This window comes from Hemibagrus wyckioides, linkage group LG24 (genome assembly GCF_019097595.1).
Source record: "Hemibagrus wyckioides isolate EC202008001 linkage group LG24, SWU_Hwy_1.0, whole genome shotgun sequence".
In the NCBI taxonomy this organism is placed as follows: Eukaryota; Metazoa; Chordata; class Actinopteri; order Siluriformes; family Bagridae; genus Hemibagrus; species Hemibagrus wyckioides.
The window spans coordinates 14,628,831-14,640,175 of record NC_080733.1 but is presented as its reverse complement, the minus strand read 5'-3'; the positions used below and the strand labels follow the sequence as shown (position 1 = coordinate 14,640,175).

Here is an 11,345-nt window from a genome sequence, read left to right as displayed (position 1 = left end):
TATCTCATTTGGCCCTGGATGTGGAGCGCTGAATATTCAGACCCGCTCCGCTCCACAATCATCCGAGATTAATTTTAATGTCACGACACTCATTTTAGTAGGCTGATTGTTAAATTGATTTAATTATCGAATCCTCCTCGCTGACATTGATCAACCCTCATTAAAAGGAGGCGTCTATCCGTGTAATTGGCTTTGATGCATATCAAGTCGGAGAGGCACACGGCGGCGGCGTCGCGGCCAAACAAGAAACTCGGTTATCGTGTTTAAAGGGCAAGATCCGGCACACAGATTGGAGGAACACCGCGGTCCCAAACGTGGCCTTTGAGGTGATGGATGAGCACAAACCCTCGACATTGTTCATTTTCTGCTTTTGTTATTCTACATGTTTACACTTCATACCATTCTGGGACATTAAAGCAGCTCTAAATGTGTGGCTGAGGAATTATTAGTGTGTGTTTCTAGCAAACCTGCCCGCGGCTTCCTGCTTGTTTTTATTACTTGTGTGTCTTCAGTTACACTTAATCCTTAACAACTGATACACAGGTTTAAATAACACAAGATACACACTGTACAAAAAGTCCATTGTGTAGGTGTTCATGTTTGTGAAACACGACCATTATGGACTAGTTTTATTACAATTATTGCTTTTTGAACACGCTTTTAGTTTTGAGAACTTGTGACAAAATCTTTACAGGTATTTCGCATGCCTTTTTCCTGTGTTCATGTGTAACCAAAAAACAGGAAAGCACGGATATTACAATGAGACCAGTGTTTTATGGTTTATTTTCTTCTCCATAGCCTCCTCTCCATAGTCCCAGTTTAAAAATGAGGAATTTAGTAATAATTTCCCATCTGATGTGGTATCGATGAGTTTATAAGCCATGGTAGTAGGAAGTGGCATGAGCTTTCACTCTGTGCCTGAAGAAAGCCAGGCTAGAAACTGCAATCCCCAGCACAATCTAGTCCATTAATGTCATTAAATAGTGTAAGTGTTTTGTTGCACGGCTCTTGAACACTGCATTGTCTTTGCCGACAGTGTGTAGGTCAGTGCAGGCTGTGACACATCTGCGCCTGCGTGTGTTTGTATGCAGGCCGTGCTGCCAGGATAAAGCAAGGTGCCAGGCAGAGCTGGGGAAGCATGACTAAGCCCCAAACCGCTGATTACAGCACATTTATTTCTCTAAAAGAAGAGCAGGATGTTGTGTGTGTGTGTGTGTGTGGGTGTGTGTGTGTGTGGAAGTCCCGTCCCCATGGATCCCTGCAGCTTGTACCTTTTCAGCACGGACACTCAGTTTATAATTAACTCACTATTAAACACACGGTGCTGTCCCTCCTCCATTCATCCCTCCCTCTTCTGTTCATCCCATATCCGTCCCTCCCTCTTCTGTTAATCCCACTTCTCTCTTTTCCACTTCCTTCCCTCCCTCTACCCTTTATGCCACATCTGTCCCTCCCTCTTCCTTCCATACTTTACACTTCCATCCTACTTCCATCTTCTCCACTTCCACTCTTTCCACATTCACCCTACTTCCACCCTTTCCACTTCCATCCTAATTCCATCCTTTCCACTTCCACCCTTCCTACGTCCATCCTACTTCCATCCTTTCCACTTCCATTCTGCTTCCACTCTTTCCATTTCCATTCTACTTCCATCCTTTCCAGTTCCATCCTACTTCCACCCTTTCCACTTCCATCCTACTTCCATCCAGCCATCCCACTTCTGTCTCCCATTCTGTATCTCACAACCACCTCTCCTGCTTTTGTCCCTCTCACTTCCATTGCCACTTTAATTCCATCCTTTAATTCCATATATATATATATATATATATATATATATATATATATATATACACTATATTGCCAAAACAAAAGTATTCGCTCACCTGCCTTGACTCGCATATGAACTTAAGTGACATCCCATTCCTAATCCATAGGGTTCAATATGACGTCGGTCCACCCTTTGCAGCTATAACAGCTTTAACTCTTCTGGGAAGGCTGTCCACAAGGTTTAGGAGTGTGTTTATGGGAATTTTTGACCATTCTTCCAGAAGCGCATTTGTGAGGTCACACACTGATGTTGGACGAGAAGGTCTGGCTCTCAGTCTCCGCTCTAATTCATCCCAAAGGTGTTCTATCGGGTTGAGGTCAGGACTCTGTGCAGGCCAGTCAAGTTCATCCACACCAGACTCTGTCATCCATGTCTTTATGGACCTTGCTTTGGTCACTGGTGCACAGTCATGTTGGAAGAGGAAGGGGCCAGCTCCAAACTGTTCCCACAAAGTTGGGAGCATGGAATTTTCCAAAATGTCTTGGTATGCTGAAGCATTAAGAGTTCCTTTCACTGGAACTAAGGGGCCAAGCCCAGATCCTGAAAAACAACCCCACACCATAATCCCCCCTCCACCAAACTTTACACTTGGCACAATGAAGTCAGACAAGTACCGTTCTCCTGGCAACCGCCAAACCCAGACTCGTCCATCAGATTGCCAGATGGAGAAGCGCGATTCGTCACTCCAGAGAACGCGTCTCCACTGCTCTAGAGTCCAGTGGCGGCGTGCTTTACACCACTGCATCCGACACTTTGCATTGCACTTGGTGATGTATGGCTTGGATGCAGCTGCTCGGCCATGGAAACCCATGGCTGAGTTGCTGTCATTCCCAAACACTTCCATGTTCTTATAATACAGCTGACAGTTGACTGTGGAATATTTAGGAGTGAGGAAATTTCACGACTGGATTTGTTGCACAGGTGGCATCCTATCACAGTTCCACGCTGGAATTCACTGAGCTCCTGAGAGCGACCCATTCTTTCACAAATGTTTGTAAAAACAGTCTGCATGCCTAGGTGCTTGATTTTATACACCTGTGGCCATGGAAGTGATTGGAACACCTGATTCTGATTATTTGGATGGGTGAGCGAATACTTTTGGCAATATAGTGTGTGTATATATATATCCCAATTCCACCAATCACACTTCCATCCCTGGTTATCAGACTAATTTGTTTAGAGGCTAAATGAAATGATAAATAATAACCTGCTTCTCTTTGTATATATCTCTGATCTCTGATATATCTTATTGGCTTATCTTCTCTTTTCTTAAGCTTTTCTTTTCCCCTGCTTTTTTTCTTCTCCTGTCTCATCTCTTCTCTCTGATCATCTTTCGAAGGCGTTACAGCCACCTAGACTGTGGACAAGAACTGTGAATGAGCGAGCGAGCTGAAAACAGACCCGTGTTTGATGAGATTCACGGGAGAGCTCTGCTTTTTAAAAAAATCAGCAGCGTCGGCCCTCGTGGAAGCAACAGCACATCTGCTGTAAACGTCCAGGACTTCTCCACCCTCCCCTCCTGAAAATCAACAGATGGCGCTCCTCTGACATCGGCAGCCATGAACGCTGGTAAAGAAGCCAAGAATAAACCCAGTGCCCAGACAGTCCAGGATCAAGCTGTGGGAAAATGCTTGTGCTTTCTGTTAATTACTCACACTATCTACTAACTGTGCAGCACTAACCATATGTGAGCTACTTTGATGTGCTCTATTAAATGTGAAATCTGCTGTAGAGAAGAAATAATCATCCATCCACATCCTGCCTGCATCCATCCAGTCACACTACCACAACTATGTGACAGAACACATCTTCTCTTCTCTTCTCTTCTCTTCTCTTCTCTTCTCTTCTCTTCTCTTCTCTTCTCTTCTCTTCTCTTCTCTTCTTCTTATTATCTTTCTTCTCTTCTCTTCTTTTTATCTCTCCTCTTCTCTTCTTTTCTCTTCTCTTCTCTTCTCTTCTCTTCTCTTCTTATCTTTCTTCTCTTCTCTTCTCTTCTCTTCTCTTCTCTTCTCTTCTCTTCTCTTCTTTTCTCTTTTTGTCTCGTCTCTTCTCTTTTTGTCTCGTCTCTTCTTATTATTATCTTTCTTCTCTTCTCTTCTTTTTATCTCTCCTCTTCTCTTCTCTTCTCTTCTCTTCTCTTCTCTTCTCTTCTCTTCTCTTCTCTTCTCTTCTCTTCTTTCTTCTCTTCTCTTCTCTTCTCTTCTCTTCTCTTCTCTTCTCTTCTCTTCTCTTCTCTTCCTATATATTTCTTCTCTTCTTCTATTTATCACTTCTCTTCCTTTCTCCATTCGTTTCTCATATTCTCTTCCTTTCATTTCTCTTCTTGATCTATTTAAATTTCTCCCTTTTCTTACTTACCGTCTCTTGATTTCTCTTTTCCTATTTCTCATCTGTCAAATCCTTCTCTTTTCTCTTCTTTTATTGATCACTTATGTCTTCTTTTTAATCTCTTTTCGTCTCTATCATCTTCTGTTTCCCCCCCTCTTTTTTATTCTTTCTATTTTCTTGTCACTTGTGTGTATGTCTTATCTTCTCTCTCTTTTTTCATCTGTACATTTTTTCTCATCTCTCCACACCTCATTTTCCTTTCCTCTTCATTTTTTTTCCATTTTTCCTTCACTGTCCTTTTTCTCTTCCCTTCCCTTACCTTCTGACCTCTTTTTCTTCTTCTTCTTCTTCTTCTTCTTTACATACTTCACCTCTTCTCCTTCTCCTCTTATGCTTGTCTCCTTCTCTCTTCTGGGTTGTATCTGGTTTTCAATCAATCTTCTCTCTCTCTCTCTCTCTCTCTCACACACACCACAGGCATCTTTTCATCTCATTCCACTGGCGCTCTGTAGCTTGACTATAGAGTAGCCAATGAAGCGTTGCTCACCTACACAGAGGGAATCATCAGGGCTCGTGTTGTATCCTGATTACTGCACTGAATGTTGAAACACTTCTTTTCTCTTCTCTCCTCTTCTCTTCTCTTCTCTTCTCTTCTCTTCTCTTCTCTTCTCTTCTCTTCTCTTCTCTTCTCTTCTCCTGATTAACTCTACTGTAATACTCTAATTAAAATGATCTTGTATTTTCTTTGTAACAGTCATCTAGTTATTTTTACCCTCAAGTAGTTTTTAAAAAAATTAATTAATAAATAAATTAATTAACACAGCATGCCGGGTCAACGTCCTAGCCGCGACCTAACTGACTTGGTCCATATTATTTATCTATATTTAGGGCATATCGGTGTCCCTGGTGGTCCAGGTGCAGGATCCCACACTCCCAATGCCGTGGCTCAGGTTCGACTCCCAAGCAAGGAACCAACCCACCCACTGAGGGGTAAAATACACTACACTGTCAAAAGTTTTGGGACACCCCTCCAAATCATTAAATTCATGTGTTGGTTTTCAGAGTTTTTTAGTTCTAGTGAAAGGAACTATTAATTCTTCCACATACCAAGACATTTTGGACAATTTCATACTCCCAAATTGTTTGGGAACAGTTTGGGGATGACCCCTTCCTGTTCCAACATGACTGTGCACCAGTGTACAAAGCAAGGTCCATAAAGACATGGATAAGCGAGTTCGGTGTGGAGGAACTTGACTGTCCTGTGCAGAATCCTGACCTCAACACCTTTGGGATGAATTAGAGAGGAGACTGTGATGATTTCAACGATTTGGAGTGGTGTCCCAAAACTGGCAATATAGTGTATCATCTCCAGGAGTTTTTCCTTGCCACTGTCACCTCGGGCTTGTTCATTAGGGATAAATGTTAGGGGTAATTAGTAACTTAACTTTAAACTTTATAATTCTTTCTATGTTTCTATGCCTTTGTAAAGCTGCTATACAAATAAATTGAATTGAACTGTCAGTGCCGATCCCAAGCCCTAATAAAAAGGGAGGGTTGGAAAGGTAGGAAGGTCATCTGGTGTAAAGGGTCCAATATGTGGATCAGATGATCCTCTAAGGTGACCCTAATTGGGAAGCATTCGAAGGGCACCAACAAGAAGAGTATACACTCAGCCATTTTCTGTTTTTTTCTTATTATTCTTGTTCTTATTATTGTGTGTCATGGCTGTAACAGATGGTCAGTATTTAGTTCTGTACCCTTTGTATCACTGTTGAGATTTTTGAAGAACTAGATACTTGAATTCTGCCTGACTGGATGAAAGCATCAGCCAAAAGTGTAGGCGTAACCTATAGCGCATCTTTCCCACCGACGTTGAGAGTGCCGTAGCTCTTCTGCAACCACAAGTGATGTTTTTTTTAATATTTAATTTAATTGCTTAATCATGTCACTAGGGTCAAAGAAAATCTCACAGCGCAGCATCAGTCTGAAATATTCAGTCTTTTAATAAAGCCTCTCTATTGGAATTGCACAGGAAAGCATATACACAAGTGAGATGAAAGGGCCGAGACGTGGGAGGGTATTTACGTTTCCTAAACATCCCTTCTGCAAATTAAGGGCCGAAATGTCAACCTCAGTTCCTGGAGGACCCCCAGATCTGCAGAGTTGAGTGTTTTCCTCACACAGACGCACCTGATTCAATTCGCTCTAGATTCGGCAAATTAGCTGATGTGTGTGTTACATTTGGGAAAACATTAAACCCTGCTGTGCCCAACTCGACTGACTCTGAAATTCTGGTTTTAATGCGTGGGTACCGGTGCAAGCTCAGCAGTGTGGGTCGGCGCTTCTGAGACGTCGACAGTTTATAAAAGGAGCAGTTTTGTTTAGGAAAGGTATGGAAGTGAAGTAACATTGATTTTCTTGCTCGAGGGAATTGAGCGAGTCGAGAGCTGCAGTTCGAACACAAAGATTCCGGGATGCAAGATTAATAACCAGACAAATGTTTTATAAAAGGCAAAATAACATACACCAAGACATCAATGGCAATAAGAGCATATTCAGTGTAATAGTCTGGTTCTGGTGTAATAAGCCCATCCGTGTGCTGGAGCTGTCATTACTGAAGTTATAACAGAACACCCGCACAGAGGAGCAGCGAGGATAGGAGGGTTGAATTCAATAAGGCTGCAGGGCATGGTTTTATTGTCTGATTCTGGATATCTTATAGAGTGTGTGTCTGAGAGTGTAAGCGAAATGGAGTTTGTGTGCGTCAGAGAGCGAGTGTGTATCCTACCTCACCCTGTGCAGCTGGAGAATTGGTGGTGATCAGAGCAGATGTGAGGGTGTGGAGAGCAGAGAGGTAAAAGAACAGAAGATCTGAGTGAGAGATCTGCATTGAAAATGAGGCAGGATGTGGGACGGGATCCTACATCATGCAGGGGGCTAAACCAAGACTTAGGGTTTAACTCGTGGATTTCTGACAAGACAGTGCGAAAGAAGGACTTTTGCTGCTTGTTGGTTTTTGCGATCATTATACAAACATGATGTGTGTCAGCGTAAATCACCGAACGTCCGTAATAACTTTCAAACCCCGATCTGCAGATCTCTATTCATAAAAACGCTTTCTGCACAAGTCATGATGATTTGAGTGGCCAGTCAGATCGCTAAGCCGCGAGGCGTCGTCTGCCTTTGGACTCAGCGTGCAGCGAAACCATTTATTTTTCCTTGATAAATGATACTGAAGCGAAAAACGCTGAGCCTACGGTACAGTCAGAATGGATCATATTCTGCAGGGTTAACCTTGAATAAGGGCGTCCTCACCATCTATTTCTGTCTCTCCATGTAAGCCCTTTCAGCTCAATTCTCCAGCCCATTCTCTATTGGCACAAGGCTTAGAGAAACAAAACATTTCCACCAAAAAGACATCCTTTTCCAATGACTGTTGAATCAGTTTATTGGTCCTGATGCCTAAGCTACTGGGAAAACCGATTAGCTGATACGCTGTGCTATACAGTCTACTATTCAGTTCATAATCTGCGTGTGGAGGGAAGGAAAGCTCATTATATATGTAGAATTATTTGCAAAAAGTACAGGGGAAAACACAAGAGTCTTGACTTTGCAGGTCGAGAGCATTAGACTTGACTTGAACATGCAGCTCAAAACTTGAACGTGATCTCAACTTGCAGTTAATTGATCTGAGACTTGGACTTGGCTTGGATTTGCAGTGCATAGTTTCAAGACTTGACTTGGACTTGCAGCTCACAGATTAGAGACTTGACTCAGATTTGCAACCCATAGTTTTGAGACATAAATCAGACTTGCAGCTTGCAGATATGAGTTTTGACTTCGATTTGCAGCTCATAGTTATGAACCTTGACTTGGACTTGCAGCTCCCTGATATGAGACTTAACTTGGATTTGCAGGTTGTAGATTTGAGACTTAACACAGACTTGCAGCTTGCAGATTTGAGACTTGACCTGGACTAAGATTTGCAGCACATAAGTCTTAGATCAGACTGGCAGCTTTCAGATTTGAGTCTTGGATTTGAAACTCGTAGATTTGAGACTTGACTCAGACTTGGATTTGCAGCTCATAGTTTTTTGACTTAACTTGCAGTTTGCAGAATTGAGACATAACTTGGACTTGCAGCTCATAGTTTTGAGATTTGACTTCAACTTGCAGCTCCTAGATATGAGACTTTCCTTGAATATGCAGCTCAAATTTTTGAGACTTGACTTAGACTTGCAGCTTGCAGATCTTAGACTTAACTCAGACTTGCAACTTGCAGATTTGAGATTTGACTCAGACTTGGATTTGCAGCTCATAGTTTTGAGACTTGTCTTGGATTTGCAGCTTGCAGATCTTAGACTTAACTCAGACTTGACTCAGATTTGCAGCTCATAGACTTGAGACATGACTCTGACTTGACTTAGACTTGCAGATCAGAGTTTTGAGACTAAGTGAGCAGTTATCAGTTAGTTAGTTAGCAGTTAGATATCATTAATCCCACTATTAAAGACTATATTGATATATATATTTTGATCTTTAGTGTCAAACATCTAAACATCATTTTGGTTTCTAAAAAAATACTTTGAATCATTGAAGCATATTGTACCAAGTTGTACTGGGCTGTGTGATTACATTTATACCTCAATTAATGAAGCTACAAATAGCTTGTGTGTACAGATTTCAGTGAGGCAGTGGATCTCAGACAGCTGCAGCGTTTGACAGAAAGCCTGGCCAAAACATATGGAGTTATCCCGACTGTTCCAATATTGCATGCAGCAGGGAAAGTCTACAAATTAGTTTCAGAGGGGTTGCATCGACTAGAATTTGAACATGCTAATCCTTTATGTCGGGTTCCAAGAGTAGAAAGTGTTGCTTGAGTCTATACTAATCTCTAGAGCCAGAAAACATTTTAGCTTATAGCAAGAGTAAGCTTGTCAGGGATCCGGAAAGCAAAGTGTATTATTATAGAATTTAACAGGGCATAAAACTGTGAACAAGTAGAGAGCTGTATATGGTGCAAACAACACATATTTGGGTATTGGTGATGACCAGTAATTTAACCAGTTGCCATGTACATATGCCAGATATTTGATGTAAATATATTCTGATATTTTTGTATTGGAGAAACTTTCCGTTTTCTCAAAGCTCTGCTTTAGCGTCCTCTATTGATTTTTGGCTTCTGTCCAGTCCTCATTTCTCCTACGGTTCTGTTCTGTGTCTGAAAAGAAGCTGCAATCTCCTCTCCTGAAGAAAACGAGAGCCAAAAAAAGCTTCAGAACCTTTTTTTTTTTTCTCTGAGAAGCTGGTCTCTGACTGTCGCCTGTAACTCTCTGCTCCAGAGATAGAGAGAGAGAGAGAGAGAGAGAGAGAGAGAAAGACTAGGTCATCAGCAGTTTCAGAAAGAACAAGACAGAGAGATAGAGGTACTGGGTCATCAGTTGCTCCTGCTCTGCCAGACGTAGTCAACAGAAGCAGATCATCTGAATAGGCCCCATTAGCACTTAGCACTTACAACCAGACCAGATGTCACGCCAAACCTATTTTCATACAAATTCGTCTAATTAATTCGAGCAAAAAAAAAAACAAAAAAACCTGCCATTCCTTACAGGAGGAGGTGGAGACGACGGCATCGCAAGTCGTATTTCCATTTTTGCTCCTTCTTTAAGAAGTGTGGAGCATTCATAATCTGGTTTGCCAGGATTAAAGAGAAAAGGGGAAAATCACCATCACAATGAGAGGCAGGCGCAGATCTTTTCTGGGCTCATGAAATATGAAAAGGCGAGCCAGTCCGACTCAGAGACGGCAGACAGCACGCTTTCTGAAATGCCGCCAAGACTTAATCATCTGTAAAGAGAAATGATTTTCCATTATATTTATGGCCAAGGCTTCCAGAATTTCTGTGTATATGTGTGAAAAATTAATCCGGGAAGCAGATTTTGCACGGGCAGCCCAGTGCTCTTCCATAAGGTCTGTGTGAAAGAAACTAGTGGCGTATGTGAAGAACAATAAAACAGAAATGTGAGATGAGGTGACGTGGCGTGGGGCTGAGGGGGGCATTGCTATTTGAGTAGCCACATGTTATGCTAAATCAGTCTCCCTATGCGGTGTGTGAAACTCGGTTCGGCAGGCAAGACTTTGCTCAGCTCGCTCCTGCTGCTTCTGTCCAATTTCCCAGAATCCACAGCACTTCCTCAGCACAGCCAAACGGGCCGAATCGATTTAGAAAATAATGAACTACATGTTCCGTAATACCAGGAGGCCTTGGCCCCGACACATTCTGCTTATTTTCCAAATGTTCCTGGCAGCAGTTTGGAGAAGAAAAGAGGAGGATTCAGACACCCAGAGGATTCACACAACACTCGCTCTTACCTGCAGTTTTCACTTCTCTCATCTCTCTCCTGGTCTTACTGTCGAAGATTTTTCATCTCCTAGAAATTGATGAGAAACATGGGATTGATACAATTGAATTTGTAATGAGTAACACTCAGGGGGGACAAGGGTACAGGCAAATATCCAATGACACGGATTTTCATATTCATTATTTTCCTATAACAGCATTTACCCACCCTCGTGTTTAATTGTTTTTATATTAAATTAATTTTGCTAACAATGGTACTTTTTTAGTTATTATTTATTAAAGAATGATTGAAAAATGACATCGTTCTTACATTACTGAGAAACCGCAAAGTTACAGCTTTGGCTCAAAAAGTTCTGCCACCGGCAGCCCTATGTGGCGCTGTGGCTTAGTTGGTTAAAGCGCCTGTCTAGTAAACAGGAGATCCTGGGTTCGATTCCCAGCAGTGCCTTTATGTGTGTCTGGTCAGACAGTTTCCTTTAAGGAATTTCCCCCTGGTTTTAATAAAGTTCTTTGAATCTTGTTGAAAATCCCATTCCACATCTATTCCTTCTTTACTGTGATAATCAGCTCCACTCTTCTGTGAAGGCTTTCCACTAGACGTTGGAGTGTGACTGTGGGGATTAGTGATCATTCAGCTACAAGAGCATTAGTGAGATCAGACATTGATTTTGTTAGAGTGAGGAGGTCTGGGGTTCAGTCAGTGTTCCAGTTCATCCCAAAGGTGTTCAGTGGGGTTGAATCAGAGTCAGGGCTCTATGCAGGACAGTTCTACTCTAACCTTCTCACACCATGTCTACATGGAGCTCAGAGGCTTTGTGCATGGTGTTT

The 11,345-nt window shown here is 42.1% G+C and overlaps 1 non-coding gene across 1 annotated transcript; it reads left to right on the top strand.

Moving 5' to 3' along the window:
* The first annotated feature begins 10,891 nt into the window (after positions 1 to 10,891).
* Positions 10,892 to 10,965, top strand: trnat-agu (transfer RNA threonine (anticodon AGU)). Its single transcript has one exon. It is a non-coding gene; the product is annotated as a tRNA-Thr (tRNA).
* The last annotated feature ends 380 nt before the right edge of the window (positions 10,966 to 11,345 follow it).